The sequence below is a fragment of the Ovis canadensis genome, chromosome 2 (genome assembly GCF_042477335.2).
Source record: "Ovis canadensis isolate MfBH-ARS-UI-01 breed Bighorn chromosome 2, ARS-UI_OviCan_v2, whole genome shotgun sequence".
NCBI classification, from domain to species: domain Eukaryota; kingdom Metazoa; phylum Chordata; class Mammalia; order Artiodactyla; family Bovidae; genus Ovis; species Ovis canadensis.
Window position 1 is genome coordinate 138,221,182 of NC_091246.1, and position 18,171 is coordinate 138,239,352.

At 44.4% G+C, this 18,171-nt stretch overlaps 1 protein-coding gene across 6 annotated transcripts in view; it reads left to right on the plus strand.

The window, feature by feature from the left end:
* NFE2L2 (NFE2 like bZIP transcription factor 2) overlaps nt 1-18,171 on the plus strand; it is a 34,254-nt gene that overhangs the window by 4,415 nt on the left and 11,668 nt on the right. The window contains exon 1 of one of the 6 annotated variants that reach the window (XM_069577111.1): nt 15,465-17,644. The exons of 4 other annotated variants lie outside the window; for them this stretch is intronic. The gene's annotated coding sequence lies outside the window, so the exon portion shown is untranslated. Of the gene's footprint in view, nt 1-15,464; nt 17,645-18,171 lie in introns of those variants that run through there. One more of the 6 variants, XM_069577115.1, reaches the window with a different exon arrangement.

Here is an 18,171-nt window from a genome sequence, read left to right on the forward strand (position 1 = left end):
AGATTGTGAAAGATTGTAGTAGGATAAAAACGTAACTCACATCAGTCTGCATTAAAAGTAGCATGGGCCATTTTGGACTCTTTCTTGTCAACTTGGGTTTTTATAAACAGTGCTGGGAGGGGAAACCCCAAAATCTGACTTTCTTTAGGATAATCAGGAAGAATTGAAAGCTAAATACACGAATTTTACTTACCGAGCTACATGAGAAAAAGAAACCTCTGTGGGCTAGAAGCACTTTTTTTTCTCCCCTGGGAATTTCCTCTCTACTGGCGGAACACATTTAAAGGGGGGTTTGCGTAAATATTTCTTCTTTGATTTTTCCTTCATCTGGGGTTCACTCGTCAGTGCATATTCTTGGATTCAGGAGTTTGGCACTCAGATAATCGCAGATGAGTTATTGGACACTTACTTGTGTGCCAGGCAGTACGATAATTGCTTCACATGTATAATTTCACAGTCACTGTGTAGAAAATACTGTCTCCAGTTTCTAGGTGAGGAAAGAGGCATAAAGCAGCCAGGGTCCTGGGTCCTGGTTAAAGTGACTCAACTATTGAGTGGCAGAGGTGGGATTCAAACCCTGGTAGAAGGACCCCACTTCCGAAGTAGACCAAGACTAGTTAACTTTAAACAGAAGGAAACTCTTACGCTTGTAAAAATGGACAAATCGAGAAAAACTACAAGAAGGACAGGTAGGAATTTAAAAGATTAATCTTTGCACCTTTTCCAGTTACCAAGAAATTTAATAAGTGTGCTTGTGAGGGGTGAGGTCGACCTTGAATACAGTGAAAGTAAATACAACCTGAAACTTTTAAGAAAGACTAAGAGGCCTAGCGGGGTTTGATTTAGAGAGGCAAGACCATTTCTTAATAATAGTTTTTAAAATTTCTGATATTTCAGCAGTATCTGAGATTCTGCCTTACATTTTTCAGGGACTGTTTTTCAAATCTCTTAGCTCCTGGTGACTTTAATTTTATTTGCCTTGTTAGTTGGTACATACTCCTGTCCCATTGGTTCTTTTTATCTGGAAATAGTGGTCAAAAATAAGTTTCGTAGTGAAGATGTTTGGTAGTGAATATGCTGAAGAGTGGGACAGACAGGGTTAAACCTCGTTGAAGGAAAGTGGAGAGAATGGGGAGAATTTGACTTGAAAACAACTAGTGGAAACCTGTTGGTTCAAATTAAACACTCATCTCCTGTTTCGGCATTTCTGAACTGAAGCAGGCATAAGGGCTCAAATCTGTCTAATTGAAGCCTTCTTGGGGTTTTGTGACTAGTACATTTCAAAGTTTAATACTTTATTTCTTAGTCCTTATCTTTAAACTGGAGAAAGAAATGGCAACCCACTCCAGTATTCTTGTCTGGAGAATCCCATGGACAAAGGAGCCTGGTGGGCTACAGTCCACTGGGTTGCAAAGAGTTGGACACGACTGAGCGACTTCACTTTATCTTTAAACAGGTTGTTCTCAGAATTATTATTGTCTTGTTTGTCTGAGTTAAGGATGCTTCAGGCTTTTCCAGATTCAGTGGATAATTTGCCTAAAAATTAATCTGACAACTCCCAGCATATTTAAAAGCCTGGCCCAGCCACTTCTGAAAGTTTGCTGGAATCTGTTGTTGCACAGCAGGGTTGTTCGTTCTTTAGTTGCTAAGTTGTGTCTGACTTTGCGACCGCATGAACTGTAGCCCGGCAGGGTCCTCTCTCCATGGCATTTCCCAGGCAAGAATACTGAACTGGGCTGCCGTTTCCTTCTCCAGGGGATCTTCTTGATTGAGGGATCGAACCCCTGTCTCCTGCATTGGCAGGCACATTCTTTACCACTGAGCCACCAGGGAAGCCCACCCAGCAGGGTATAGAAGGATGAATGTACTAAAGGCAATATTCAGCCGGCTTCCTTCACCAGTGGCTGCATGTTTAAGTGTACTGTAGAATGGAGAACAGAGTTTATATTCTGATAATAACGATTTCTATGAGTTTTAAAATGTAGTTACCAGCTGCTTTTCAATATGCTCTAACAGACATTTATTAAAGGGGCTCTAAGATACAGACCAAGGCTTCTTTCATTGATAATGGTATGTTTTCTGGAAATGAGAGCAAAAAATACGTTCAAGTGTATAACATTCCCAAAAAGTATTAGCAAAATACAAGTGTTCTTATACTAACTTTCCCCGCCAAGACAAAGCAAGATGGCTAAACAAAATCTTATCTTGCCTGAAGTTGGAGTTTTCTCTGGGTCAGCCCCTGCCACAGTAAACACTTTTTAACTATTATTATGAAGAATTTTAGGAACATTGAGGATTGGAAGCACATTTTTAAAAATTGGAGTGTAATTGCTTTACAGTATTGTGCTAGTTTCTGCTGTACCACAGTGCGAATCAGCTATAAGTAGACATATGTGCCCTCCCTCCGGGACCTCCCTCCCATCTCACCCCTGGGTCGTCACAGATCACCAAGCTGAGCTTCCTGGCATATGTCCTGCAACACCTTCAAAGCCTCATAAAATCTTTCTCTGTGCGTGAGCATGTAAGTTTATTTGGCCCAAACTGTGGTAGAAGTGAAGACGAAGCCAGGACATAAGAGATACTTAGAGCACCAAATCCATCCTTCAAAGACCTTGTTGGTAATTGAAAGTCACTATCATTCAGCAGCAGCCTGTATCTTGCTTTTGCTGTTGTTATTGTTGTTCAGGTGTTTTTGGATCTCTGGATGGCTTGTGGGGATCTTCCCTGACCCAGAGAGTGAACCCAGGCCAGCAGCGAAAGCCCTGAATCCTAACCACTCGGGCCACCGGGGAATTCCCAACAGCCTGTATCCTGAAGGATTAAAAAAAATGCCCTGGCAGTGCTAAGTTAGTCATGCTTTTTCTCACAAACTTCGATGATTGAGACTCCCAGCCCTGTGACATCGACAGCGTACTGGTGAGATCCAGCCTCTCCGTTGCTTTTCTTCAAATCAGAGAAGAATGATTGGGTAATAAAAGAAAACTGTCAGATGATTTTGGCTTTGAAGCCTTCTTCCAAACTTAAGAGTTTATTTTCTGCATTAGGCAGTTCTCCTCAATCACTTTTTAAAATCTCCGATACCTGTCTTATATATGCAGCTGTTCTTTCCCTCTACAATTTGATTGTAAGTTCCTTGAGAGCTGGGCATAGAATTTATATTTGTCTCTTCTTTAAATAGATTTAAGAGATGTAAGCCCCATACAGTCCACCCATTTAAAGTGGACAGTTCGGTGACTGAGTGTATTCAGACTAGTACAGCCATCACCACATCAATTTTAGAACATTTTCATCACCCCGGGAAGAAACAGACCCATTAGCACTCACCCCCCATTTCCCTTCAGCTCTCTTAGTTCCTAGTAACCACTCATTATACTCTTATCTCTATGGATTTGTCTCCTGGATATTTCATAGAAATGAAATCATAGCCTGGCCGGTTCTGTGTGACTGGCTTCTTTAACTTAACATGTTTACACAGTTTGACTGTATTGTATCGTATATCAGGACTTTGTACATTTTATTGCTGAATACTATTCCATTATATGGATACACTACATGTTATTTGTTCCCTCTTCAGTTCATGGCCATTTGGGTTGTTTCTACTTTATATATATTTTTGCTCCTGATAGCAAAAATATATGGTTCTTAAAATGTGCTATATGTTAGCGTCACCACCCGTATTTAAAATGCTGATGCCCAGGCCATATGTCTTGTTAAATTAAAATCTCTGTGGGTGGGGCATTAGTATCTTTTTCAAACCTCTGAAGGAATTCCATCATGCAAGTAGATTGAGAACCAGTGTTCTGGAGGAGTTGGCACGGTTCTTGGTACCTGTGAAAGGTATGTCTATAGGGATTTAGAAAATCTGGTTAGGATGTTGCTTAATTCATGAAAGGAAGTGTTTTTATGTTTGATCACTGACCTTCACAGCCTTAAGATTAATAACCTACATCTGAGAACTGTGTTTAAGGCACCTGGTGAATGTTTGAAATTCAGTAAATATAACTTGCACTCTGTAATCCCTCATGGAGATTTGGGTGATAATTTTAGTAGAATTCCTCTGTTTGGTCAGGAGTGTGGTGACTGATAACCTGCAGTGTAGATTATTTGGGAATCATGTAGAGAAGGCAGTGAGGACCAGTGCGAGGCACGGGGGAGGATGGAGAGCCTGGAAGCTGGGGTGTAATACTGCCTCCGCCCACGAAGCTCCCAGCTCTGCATTCCTGGGCCTCCTTATCTTCCTCCAGTAAAAGACAAAAACTTCAGTCTGGGACTCCCCTGGCAGTCCAGAGGCAAAGGCTCCAAGCTCCCAGTGCAGGGGGCCTGGGGCTAGTCCCTGGTCCGGGAGCTAGATCTCACCTGCCGCAACTAGACTCTGCGTGCTACAGCTGTAAGATTTCTCTGTTTCAGAACTAAGACCCAGTGTGGCCAAATAAATATTCAAAAACAAGAACTTCAATCTACAAGGCCACTTTTAGCAACTCAGCTTCTTGATTCTCTGTATATGCTTCGTAAAGTCAACTTTATATTCTGACCACAGTGGCTACCATTTGTACTTACCTGGATGGTTTCTGGTTTACACATTTGGAAACTAGGGCTAACTTCTGAATTGTTTGTGAGGTTGTGTGTGTGTGTGTGTTGTGCATCACACTCGAGGGTGTGTCTCAGCCCTGCCTTGTGACAGCGTGGGAACAGGCCCAGCAGGGAGTGGGTGCTCCAAGCCGGCACCCATTTCTTTCGGTCTTTGGGCTTCTCTTTTGTGCGGCCCATATCCAGTCTTTCCCGGGCCATCACCCACTGGAGGGGTACGTTCAGTCTCCCTTTGAGAGCTGTCTGCTTTTCTAACTCTAGTCATCAGTAGTTTGAAATTCTTTTAATATGTCCCTCCTATTATTGCTTTAAGATTTAAAAAGCAGTACACTCTTTCATTTATTTTGTGCTGAATGACATACATATGTGTTTAAAGTATTGATACCTTAAAACAGAAGAATTTTGGTGTTAACACTTAGGCTATATGCAGTGCAGACTTGTATTGCAGTGAGTGATCCTTCCTGTTAAATGCCCTTTCCCTCCTTTGCAGGATGGAGCCGATGTTCAGGGTGGGTAATGCCACTTCACCCCTCGTGTTTGTGTGGGAGGCACGGGCACTGATAACTGTGTATGGAGGTGGCCTGCTGAGAAACAGTATAGACATTTGCTTCACTTCAGATTTGACGGCCTTTTGTCTGCTCCGCTTCACCCGTGCAGGCAGAGCCCAGCCTATCCCCAGGGAATTCTGAGGGATTAGACAGCAGGGAGCAAGGATTGATCCGGTTCTGTGGCCTTCTGGGAACAGAATAGGAACAGAGGTGTGTCCCAGTGTCGGAGGGTCAGCTTAAGAACATGTGCGATTTGCTGCTTGGTTTTACAGTCCTAGAGCAAGGGAGACTTGCTACTATGGCTTGAGAGTATTGAAGGACCCTGAATTTTTTTGACCTAGCCCCTCCAAAATTATTTTATTCATTACAATCCTGGCAATGAAAACCACCATAAATCAAAACTGTCATTTTTTTTCTTGCACTAGGAAAAACTGTCAGGTTTTGAAGACATCATTTTATTCTTGGGGCTTCTCAATGAGACGTGATTGAAACGTCCATTGAGAAACCAACTGCGGAGGACAAGAGCCGGGGCAGTGTTTAGTGTTCGCCTGGCTCCTCTCCTACCCCCAGCAACTATGTTTTTCCTCCTTGGGTTCCCAAGCTGAGACCAGGCCGAGAGTAAGAACCAAACTGTGGGATCAGGTTTCACCATGTGCTAGAAACTTCTTTACCAGGCTGTATGTTTGGGAGGATCCTTGGGGCAGTGGAGATCCCAGGTTACCTTTCGCTTGGAAAAGGGTTCTGGAAGTAAAGGCGGAGAGGTTTAAGATTCCTTGTAATGAACCCGGGAGGGATGCGGCTCTTTGGTCTCTTCTGTAACTCTGATTTGCTCCTCAGTGTGCACCTCGTGTTTGGGTCCCTCATGTGAGGAAAGGGAAAAGCATTTGGGACATTCGCTTGTGCTGTGTTTACGCTCATTGTCTTTAGTTCTTTAGACCACCCTGTTAAGGTAGGTTTGTTGTTGTTGACAAAATTCTTTGGAGAGGCTAAGAAGCAGTCCAGAGCTTGGTTTAAGAACTAGAAAGCACAAGTATTTCAAGCAGAAGGATTTTATATAAGAAATTAATTACACAGGTGAGCTGAGAAACCAGCCAGCCAGCCTCAGGAAGCCACCTGCCAGTCCTGGGGCTGGAGGGGCAGAGAAAACAGGCGGAATTCAAGGAGCTGGGACCATGGAGAGGGGGCTCTGCCTCCCATCCTCAGCCTCTCTCCCTCTCCCAGAGCCTTGGTAGATTGTAGTTGGGAAGGGAGCCTGGGGACGGAGCAGGGGCAGGATGGGGAAGGGATCTGGAAAGTGTTAGTTGGTCAGTCATGTCCTACTCTTTGTGACCCCGTGGATTGTAGCCCACCAGGCTCTTCTGTCCATGGAATTCTCCAGGCAAGAATACTAGAGTGGGTTGCCATTTGGCAAATGACCAAAGCAATCACGTAGCTGGTAAGAACTGGAGCCGGGATGGGAACATTCTTTGCCATCAAAGTCCTTGGACTTCTCTCCAAATCATCTAGTGCTTTGCCTTTGGGGCACTTGTCATGCCTGCTTAGGGGCAAGTGGCATGGGCATCCCGTAGACCACAGTGCCTTCTGTATTCTGACTTCCACAGCGCATTTGTGCTGTGTACTCCTTCTGGTGAGTGGAGCGCAGCACGTGTGACCACAGAGTAACTCAAAAAAATGGAACGTTAGAAACTCCTCTCAAGAGCGCACAGGTGGAGGGTCCAGTCGGGCAGTTCCCAGACTCGACAAGCATCCCACCGTTGCTGTTTCTGTGCCCCTCCCCCCATGAGGTGCCTCCGAGATGCCACGGCGGGATTGATTATATATACAAGTTTTTGGTGTTGCTGAAAGACTTGGGCCTCTGGGTCTTGAACTTGGGGGGAGGAGGTTCAGAAAAGAGGGAAAGTATCTAAGAGCAGAGGGAACCTCGCATCTCTTCCTTTGCTCCCGATAAATGAAGCCTTTTCTCTCCAGAGAGGTATGGGTGGATGTGGTCCCCTTTCCTCTGCCCCGTGGGACTCTGGGAAGCCTGCGTGCCGCAGGGCGTGGCGCTTGCCCTGTGCTGGGGCTTCCAGAGTTCACTGGATAACCACATGTTGTGCCTTCAGGCTGCAGTGCTGGTGTGGGTGCTGGCCAAGATGATAATGGAGACTGAGGGGACAGTCTTTCCCCCTTCAAGTCTGCAAGTCGCAATGCACTTGCAATGTCGTAAAGAGAACCCACCTTTAGATGTTTGAAGACATCGGAATGTAGGCAACTGGCAGTTTCAGGAGGAAGAAAAGGAGAAAAAAATGAACATTTACTGAACAGCTGTTAGTACTGTACTAGGTCCTGGACACGTTCTCTCTTTCCTGGTCTTGATAAATCTGTGTCGATGGCAGCTGTTAACCCTTTTACAGACAAGGAAACCTATTCCAAGTGGTAAGGTAACTTGTCCGAGGCCATGCTACTCTCGCTGGCAGGACAGGGATTTAGAAAGTGTAATCACTGCCGTCCCTCTTTTCTTTCTTTCCTTCCTTGTCTCATGATTCTGGGTGTTTTGTTAGATGCTAAAGCATGAGGGGCTGCTTTACAAAGATTCATCAGCTCTCAGGAAACCTCAGGATATTTCTTGTTCTTTGCAGGGAGGCCCACTGCCTCCTCAGATGGCAGGCTGTTCACACCTCCTTTTCTGAGCTGGAAGGGGTTAGAGAGAATGCAGAAAGTGATGAAAGTTCTAGAAACCAGAGGGACCAAGTATATTTTATTTATTCAGTGTCTGTACCAGCTCCTTTAAAACAGAACAGTTTTATTTGAGCCATTGATGGTTACCACTGATATTTACCCTTTCTCCAGCCCATGGCTGCAGGGGACTGGTCCTAAAAGATAAGCTAAACGTTTTTAAAAATTTCAAGGTGACATTAAAAGTCCTATGCCATCTCTCTGGGTCTTGACTGTCTTTTCTGCCCAGTACTTTTTGAAGTAGTTTGAGAAGATAGTAAAGGAAGCTATAGAAGAGCTGAAGAGGTTGAGCTATTGTGGTAATAGATTGATGGTTTAGAAACAAAGGCCAGAATAGGGAGGGAGGCAAGGTTGCCCACTTTCTTATCCTTTTCCTGACCATCAGCTTGAGGGAAAACAGCTTAGTGTCCTCTAAGAAAATACACTTAATCAGCATTTATATTGAATTAATTGTTATATTATCCAAGTTACAAAATTCCTTAATGCATATTGGCGAATCCTTTCGTAATCTGTTCTCTCAAAATCAGTTTTATTGTTAACTTGAAGGAGTGTGTTTTCCAGATTCTTGAGGCATAATATTTTTGTTTTTAATCAAGTACCCAAAGAATAATTTGAAGTTGATTTTTCTGCGACTAGTAGCTGTGGTCATAAGTGATATTAAATATGAAACCTTTGTTAACATAAGTAATTCTTTAACCCCAGACACCTTAGATACACAATGAAAATGCTGAATTCTAAGCCTAACTCTAACTTACTCATTCCCCAAATATTTATTAGGTGGTAACATGCCCTAGGGAACTTTCAGGGCATGAAGTTGTTTTAATCTTCCAAGATAATGTAGCAAATATATTGTCCTCCTTGAAGGACATTTGCTTCTCAAACTGCCCCTCCTCCTAATTAATCAGTCCCTTTGTTCTTTGTACACCTGGATTTTAGGGCAGGGCATCTCTCAATACTTAATGAGTATAAATTAATCTCTATCTCTCCTGATTAAGGTATGACCTCCTGTAGGGTAGGGATTGTATCACAGTCATTTTTGTAACTGGTGGCTGGCACCATGCCCGGTGCTTATTTAATAGTAGCTGCTCAGCAAATGTGAGACCGTGTCTGTTACTGCCCTCCCGGAACTTGATATTTTTAATCTGTGGTAGGTGAAAGGACACAGGAGAAAATGTCGCTTCCAACTGAGATGCTCAGAGGACATCCTGGAGGAAGTAGCAGTATATCTAGTTTGTTTTTTTGTTCTTTTTTTAAGCCGGTAGGATTTGTTTTGGTTCAAACTGCAGTTGGAAGCCAGAGGAAGCATGCAGGCATGAACCGGCCTGTGTCAGTGTGTTGGGTCACTAGGGCTAAAAAGATGAACGGGCTGAAGAGGGCCTTCGGTGCCCAAGTGTGGTGTTTCAAATGTATATGAGGCATCTGGAAATCACCAGAGGTTTTGGAAAGGGTAGGACACATGAGCTGGATCTGGACAGGAAGTTTATTATGGCCTCTGCTGGGGCAGGTTAGGGGCGGAGAGATGCTGATGCCTTGGCATCAACCCAGAACTAAGGATCTGTAATTAATACTCCAGTTTGGGCCTCCTTTGTTAGCCTTTTAAGGAGAAATGTTTTAATGCCCCCATTTTAAAGGAGGGAGTCGAGTTTTCTCTTAACATTAGCTCCATCATGAAACCATTTGTGCTCAAGTTTGCACACCCTGCAGTTCCTGGGTTTTAACAGAAACTCATCGCCAGCGTATCCATCACTCCACTGAAGAATCAGAAGTTGCCGGGTTGCCTTTAGGATGGATTGTTTTCTTCCCTGGTGACACAGGGGGGGAGTTTCTCTCTTCTTGCCCTTTCCCACGATCCATTTGCTGTCACCATCTTCATTCAGAGGGAAGAGCGTCATCCTTGCCTTCCAGCCCCAGGGATTAGCAGTATTCACCCAAGAATGAAAACACAGACAATATCCTGTCTTTTCTTTCCCATGGGCTTTGCTTCTGTGCCCCCCTGAGCTAAGAGAGGTGGGCATCTTGCAATGTTGGCGAAGGCAGCTGCAGTTTCTGGGGCTCTTCCCACCGCCAGCCAGGTGCTGTGTGCCTTCACATACTAATTTTGTCCTGTGGACTCCTTACTCCACCCTGTGAGGTACAGAGCCTTATCCCTCATTTGTAGGGAGAGAACCAGGGTCCAGAGAGCTTGAGTGATAGTACAGTGGGATTGCCTCAGTTTCATCATCATTAGATGTGGATGAATCTATGTCCAGTGTAGAATTAAGACGAGAACTGGGCATGAGATCTGGCCCACAGTATAGACATGGCAGCTCTGAGGATTGTTACCATAAGTATACATCTTCATCGGGGATTTGAGTGTGTGGGATCTGAGATTTCCTTGGCCCAACTTGAAAAAAAAATCTTTCCCTGAATCCACGCCCCTTGTCATTCTTTGCTGTAAGGGCCTCATTCCCCTGTGGCTTGTTCTGGTCTCACGTCAGGGCTGATTGTTGCAGAGACAGAAGACCAGTCTGTGGCAAGGGACACAGAGGGGCCCACGCTGCCGTCTCCTCTGTGGGGCCCTCTAGCCTGTTGGTTGGATGTCCTGCTTATGTGGACTGATAAGCCGTCTCTGTGAACTCCGTCGCAGACACACTCCTTCACTGGTTGTGGGGTTCTGAGCCTAGAAATGGAGCAGTGTCCACAGGCAAGTTGTACAGACAGAAAGAGTTGGGGGGTAGGAGTGCATAAGTGGAAGGTTAAACCCAGCTGTGGGGCTTCCTGGCGGCTCAGTGGTAAAGAATCCCACTGCAATGCAGGAGGCTTGGGTTCGATCCCTAGATCAGGAAGATCCCCTGGAAGAGGGCGTAGCAACCCACTCCAGTACTCTTGCCTGGAAAATCCCACGGACAGAGGAGCCTGACAGGCTATAGACCAGAGGGTCACAAAGAGTCAGACACAACTTAGCAACTAAGCAATAAAACCCAGCTGTGAACTGAGCTGGCCCCTGTGGCCTTGCCCTCTTCCCAGCCCCAACCCATCTTTTAGTCTTCAAAGGTTAAAATACATCTTTGGTAGTAACTGCTGCCAAGTAACTCTTTAAAAAGGCGAATTGGTCAAGGGAAACACCTGCCCATGAGACCCACGAGGGAGATAACATGGTGAAAACGTTGAGACCTACTGCCCTTCCTTGTTCATATGTGATGGGTAATCCTTTTTACGATATTTTTTATCGTAAATAAAAGCTTATTGGTGATACATAAATAAGTTTGGAGCTCACCTTCTATTTTTCATAGAGTGATTAGACCCAGAAGCCTCAAACTTAGATGCCTCTTATGTTCATTTGGGCCTCCCTGATGGCTCAGCGGGTAAAGAAACCGCCTGCCAAGCAGGAGACATGAGTTCGATCCCTGGGTCAGGAAGATCCCCTGGAGGAGAAAATGAAAACCCACTCCAGTATTCTTGCCTGGGAAATCGCATCCCATGGACAGGAGCCTGGTGGGCTACAGTCTAAAGGGTCTCGGTCTGACTCGACTGAGCGGCTGAGCCCCGCCCATGTTCATTTGACCCATGCAGCAGCAGTTGAACGTATTGGGAGCATTACTGCTTCACCCCTGACATGTCCCCTGTATTTTTAAGGGGCACTCACATACCTTTTCCTCACATGGAAAACAGTTCTGTGAGGACAGGTGTTAGTCTGGGTTTTCCCTTACAGCCCAGAGCTCCCTGTATAGTTCACCCCAGCAGGACGGCGGTGTGCAGCCTCCTTGAAGAGGCCTTGGGTATGCTGAGTAAGGGCCTCTGTTCTCTGAGTGATCCTGTAGCACAAATGGGGGGTGGATCTCGCTGTGACGAGTTCTTAGAGGCGGGTCTTCAGGCAAGATCACTTAACCTCTCCGTGCGTCAGTTTCCTTGCCCCACAAGGAGATGATAATACCACCTTCCTTGCCAATTGGTTTGAGTACAAGTGAGGTCATGGAGATGAGTGCGTGGAAAGTACCGAACACGTAGAAAGTGCACGAGAAATGCACTCACTGTTATCAGACTGTGTCACGCTTGCCTTTACCTAGCTGTAGAGTACTGGCACTGTGATCCTTCCTTCTCAATCCTAATGTGAAGGCTCACGAGGTAACTGACGTCCTGACGTATTTATTTAGCAAGTTAACTGAAAAGATTTACCTTAAAGAAAGTTAAAGACTCCTGTATTGATTTTAAGAGACATATATACTAATTATCATTTCCTTTTTAAGAGGCCCAAATTACTGCCTGGCAGTTGACAACAACAGTGGGTTTTGTGCATGTTCAAATGTATACATTGGAAGCAGTTGAAATGGAATTTCCAAACTCAGGACTAATTCATATCCTTGGCTGGAACAGATAGCGTTGCTGGCCAAAGCCTTGGCTTTGTCCACCAAAGCCGATTGAAAAGTTCGGAGAGAGAGTTTGGAGGAAATGGAAAGGCGGCTTTAATTCTCAGCCAGCAGAGAGGGGCACACAGTAGGCTCATGCCCCAAGAACTGGGCCCTCTCCATGAGGAGTCCAGGGGCTTGTATAAGATGAGGCCTCGCGGTCAGGAGTCGGTGATGAGGAACAAAGGTGTTTGACTTGTCAAAAACAGTCATAGGCTGGCGTCAGTAGCCCAGTAATTGAGTCTGGCAGATCGGTGGCGCTGCCTTCTTTCTGATACGTAACTGCTAGAGAAAGGTGTCCTAAGGGTAAACACCAGATGCAGGATGTATTTAGCATACAGAGTCAAAGGAAAATAGGTGCGGAAGTGTAGCTCCTGCAAAGTCAGGGGGAAGGAAAGCAAACTTAGTTACAGACATGCAGAGTTAGGAGCAGTTCAAAAAAACTAGAAACGATCAGGCCTGCTCCCTGGTCTCTTTATCTTCTATGTTCTCTGGGAAAGGAAAATTAAAAAACTAACTCCTTTTTTTCCCCCTTTTCACGGCAACAATAGTACTATTACCTAAACCCCTCATTTCTACCCATTCTTCTGGATGACCTTTGCAGTAGTCTGGTAACCCTGTGGCCTCTGGACCACAAGTTGCTCTTTGATCTCAAGGTGATCGTGTAGTATTATGAGCTCTGATAGTAACTCACAGATTTGCACTCTCTGGTCACGAAGTAGCTTTTTGCAAACAATGGTTAGCAATATAAATACTACCTAGTGTCCTCTGGATGGGTTACTGTTCCCATTGTATTCTCAGGAAATAATCTGCAGTACAGAGGAGTTTGGTTCATTAGAATTCCCTGCGAAGAAATGCGGAGGCCCCACCCTGTAGGTGCCTGAGCTGACCTGTCACTTGCCACTGGTCATTTTTGAGCACTTGAAATGGGACTTGGGTAACTGAGAGGGTGCATTTTTTGATTTTAATGAATTATGATTTAAAATTTAAAACAGAAGTACGGTAAGATATTTTTCTGTTGAACATAACTATTTTGGTGGGACCACATTTTATGTGATCATGTCATTTGATCTTTGTTACATTCATTGAGTGTTTCTGTCACTTGTAATAGCTCATTAATAATTTAAATATTTTGATTACAAAGTAAAATGATGTTTTGATATATTGGGTGAAATAAATAACATTGTTTAAATCAAATTAACTGTTTTCTTTCTTGGTAAGGCTACTAAAAGCGTATGGGGCTTCCCTGGCGACTCCAACAGTAAAGAACCCTCCTGCAGTCTAAGAAACCTGGGTTTGATCTTGGGTCGGGAAGGTCCCCTGGAGAAGGGAATGGTAACCCACTCCAGTATTCTTGCCTGGAGAATTTCATGGACAGAGGCGCCTCATGAGCTCTAGGCCACGGAGTCGCAGAGTCCGATGTGACTGAGTGACTAACATGTTCCCTTTTCTCTAAAATTGTTTAAATCACACATATGGCTTGCTTTAGATTTATACTGGAAAGTACTGCCTTAGAGCATCTATTACAGGTTGCTGAAATTAGCTTGTTCTGAAGTTCAAAATTAGGTTCCAGGCTTACATTTTTTATTTTATGGAATCAGAGGTGTTTAGGTGAAGGGATCTTTGGACTCACCTAACCCAACCCTGTCCTTCTGCAGATGGAGAAACTGAGGTTCAAAGTTACTGCAGCATGGCACGCCCTGACCGTGGATGGGTGTGGAACTTAACGTGCTTTATAGCCTATTACTTTGCGTCCTGGGCTTCCTTGGCATTGGAAACATGCTGTGGACATCAGGGCTGCAAAGAACTTCACTAGTTCCAGATAGAAGGATTTAAAAAGCAATTATTTTAGGCAATGAGAGAATTTTTGTACTGTCTCCCCCGTGGACAGGATGATCGATTCCATGTTTGACATGTAAATTTTTGTTGGGCAGTATGATGACACATCCATGGGGAACAGTAGTAATGAGGCACAAATAACTCCCACACTTTGTGCAAGCACTTACTTTGGAAAACTCCATACATCTGGCTCTCATATTTTCTAAGGAGTTCTTTTCCCAAAACCAGAGATTTTAAACCAGACCCACAGCTTTTGTCCTTGAGAAAAAGACTGAGAGCTTGACTTCATGTGTTTGTTATTTAGGTAGCTAGCCCGAGATCATTCGGTTAAAGTTGAGGCCCGTTTTACGGTATTGTTTGCTTATTGGTAAAACTGACTTAAGGAAGAAGCCACCAAGAACTAAAATGAACACCCTTAGAGAAAACCAGAATTTTTTGTCTATTTTGAGGAACCAAGGAGGAAAGGGAGGCATGATGAGTCACTAAATGGTGATTTAATTCATAGGTCTGTCCATCAGGTTTTGAGAGGGCTGCTTCCGCTACAGACGCAGTTGACCAGTCAGATGACCTTTGATATTTAACTTTTCTGAACCTATTTCTTCATCTCGCTAATCTTCACACAGAGCAGTGTGAGGATTAATTGACACAGTATGCAAGTGAAAGTGGTTTGTGCTCTGAAAGCATTACAAATGGAAGAGCTGCTGTCTCGCAGGGCTTCCTTTCTCCAAGAAGATGTAGGACTATTTCTGGGGTCACCCTTGGTCTTGGGGAGCCCGTGGGTGAATCAGTCAAGTTTGGAATGTGCATTCAGTGGGCCCATGGCCTTGACCCCATGATTTGGGACTTCTCAGGCTTTCGTGTTAATTTAAAGCACTTCCTGCTCTTGGCAGCAGAGATGGTCTGCCTGAAGTCAGGGTTAGAACTGGAAGCCCTTTAGTCCTATTGTGTTGAGTATGGGCATAGCCTTTAGACACCACCGAGGATTTAGATTAGGAGCAGGGAAAGGAAAGTTCTCTGCAGAAAAATGCAGGTCAAACTTTGGTCAGATCACGTTTCTGTAGGCCAGGGTTCCATTTGGTTGCAGGATCAAATGCCACACAACAGTGTGTACACTTGTTCTCAAAGTAATTCCTAGCATTTCAGAAATTTAAGGACTAGAAATTGCAACTGGAAAGTCTAGTTTGAAATCTGATTTTTGTGAGTTGACCAGATGACCCTTCCTGGGTTCAGCTCGGTCAGATGAGACCTAGCATCAGTCACCCATTTAGGATCTCTGGGCTTTGGGATACTCATTTATAAACTTGGTGTTTGGCCTGTGTTCTGTTTGCAAGCTCACTGTCGGCTCTTCTTAGTTACTTGTGTGTTCAGTGTAATTTAATAGCCAGCTTACATGTTTCTGAGAGACACTTCCCTAGACAGAATACCTTGTCCTGGCCTTCAAAGAGCTAGTAGATACAGTCAGCCTGGTTGGACTTGCTTTCTCTTTTATAGCTTATACTCCATTTAAAGTTATTATAAAATATTGATGATATTGCTTGTGCTGTACACTGCATCTCTATCTTATTTATTTTATGCCACTAGTAGTTTGTAACTCTTACTCCTCTTCCCCTATCTTGCCCCTCCCTTCCAACCCTCTTTTCACTGGAAACCATTGGTTTGTTCTCTGTATCTGTGTTCTGTTATATTCAGTTGTATGTTTTATTTTTTAGAGTCCATATAGAGGTGGAAACAGAATTTGTCTTCCTCTACTTGACTTATTTCACCAAGCATACCTTCCAGGTCCATCCATGTTGTTGCAGATGGCAGAATTTTCTCGTTTTTTGGCTGAGGGGTATTCCGTTGTGTATACTGACAGCGTCTCTTCTGTGTCCATTCATCTCCGCGTGGACACTTTAGTGGTTTCCAGATCTTGGCTGTTGTAAACAGTGCTGTGGTGGACACCGGGGTGCATCTCTTTCTTTTCAAATCATTTCAAATGGTTTTTGTTTTCTTCAGATGTATAGCCAACTATGGATTGCTGGATCGCATGGCAGTTCCATTTTCATTTGATTGGTTTTCTCTTGGGCATTCACCTTGTCTGGCAGAAGGACTGAGGCTGCCAGTTTTGCTTGTTTCACCTGCTGAGGCTGCCTCACCTCTACCTGTGTGTACTGTGGCCTTTATGTTTCTTGCCCCTGCAGTTTGTTTTACCAGCTCCAAAGGCACCAACCAAGGTTACCTTGGCTGGCCATAGATTGGTGATTAAAGAAATGTTTGCTGGACAACTGACTATGTACAGTATATTCTCTTTAGTCTTAATTTTATTGTCTTATCTTTAAAAATATTGAGAGGGCTGATTTTGAACTGAGTGTGAAATATAGGAGACCTTATATCAACAATTACTATGTATTTATTGGGTGAATACCATGTGCCAAGGTGCTGCAAGGTGTGAGGGACACATGATTGGGGCAAAGAGTGGGGAAAATGGGCATTTCTCATTGTATAATAAATTAAAATGTATATACTCCTTGACCAGCATTTCTGAGTATCTGTCTCACAGGTAATCCTCACACATTGTTGAAATGACTTATGTACAAAGATAGCCATTGTAGCATCATTTGCCCTAGCAAAAGATTAGGAATAACTTAAAAGCCCAATGAGGGACTGATTAAGTAATTAGATTAAGTGTGGAATGTTATGATTATATCCTACTTCTGTGTGTGTCTGTGAAATGTGTCAGTCCCTAAGCCATGTCCAACTCTTTGCAACCCATGGACTGTAGCCCACCAGGCTCCTCTATCTGTGGAGTTCTCCAGGCAAGAATACTGAAGTGGGTAGCCATCCCCTTCTCCCGGAGATCGTCCCAACCCAGGGATCGAACCTAGGTCTCCTTCATTGCGGGCAAATTCTTTACCACTAGCACCACCTGGGAAATATGTGCCTGTGGGTGTGTGTTTAGAATATCTTCCTAAGGACACAAAAAACTGATGCCAATGGTTGCCTTGGGAAAAGATAACTGGGAGATTACTTTTGTAGCTTTTAAATGTATCCTGTATACAGATGCCATCTATTAAAAAAGACATTGTCATGCCCTGAAGGAGTTTGCAATTTAGTTGGGCCATTGTAACAAAGCCCAGATAAGATATACAGAGAAAGTACTGGCTGGTGAATATTGGCTTTATGGGAAGGTTGATTTAAATGCTAAGCTGTGCTTGTGCAGTTGACTGGATTTGCCTAGTTGTCAGGACGGGTGGGTCTGAGCATCTGTGAGCTGGCTTCCAGCCTTAGCATCCCACCGGGCAGAGGGCATGAGGGTGAAGCAGTGTGCAGCCTTTGTCCTGTCGTGGTGGGAAGCGCCCACAGGCTGGACATCAGATCTGGACTGGGGTTCTAGCTCTGCCACTTGCCAACTTGCACTTTGGGGCAGGGATGCTGGAGACCCAGAACCTAATTGTGCTCATCCATAGATGAAGATAAACCACCTGCCTCATGCTGTGCAGTGACCACTCCTGCAAACCATGAAGTGCTTTGCAAACACCAGCGGAGAATGAAGCTGCAAGGAATCTGCTGACTGGCAAGCTGGGACCAGAGGTGCAAATTTAAAAATTAGAGCGATGCAAAAATGTATCTTTTCCTCCCCTCTGCCAAATAACTGGGCAGGAGTCATAAAATTAGATGTTAAATTAGGAAAGTAGACCATAGTAGTTTTGGAATCCTTGACCTTTGATCTCAGGAGAGTCATTTCACCCTTTAGACCAGTTTCCCTGTTTGAAAATGAAAGGGGCTATGTGCGTCCTCTGGGCCCCTCCAGTCACCACGTTCCGTGACATGTGGCATTAGCAGCAATTCCCATCTCATCTGAGATGAGTCATACTGACTGAAAAGTCCACATGCAAGGAGGAAGTCTGAGAATTTTCCTTGTGCTGGAGGATCTGAGCTGCTGGGGAGAAACTGGGGGTGGGGGCGGGATTGCTGCCACAGAGAGGGCAGACCAGAAAGGCAGGGTGAGTGGAGATGGGTTGTCTTCTCCACCTCCAAAACCTCCTTTGATTTCCAGTATTCATACAGACTAGACGTTTGGAAAACCCTTGCTAAGATTACCCCTTGCTTAAGTGGGT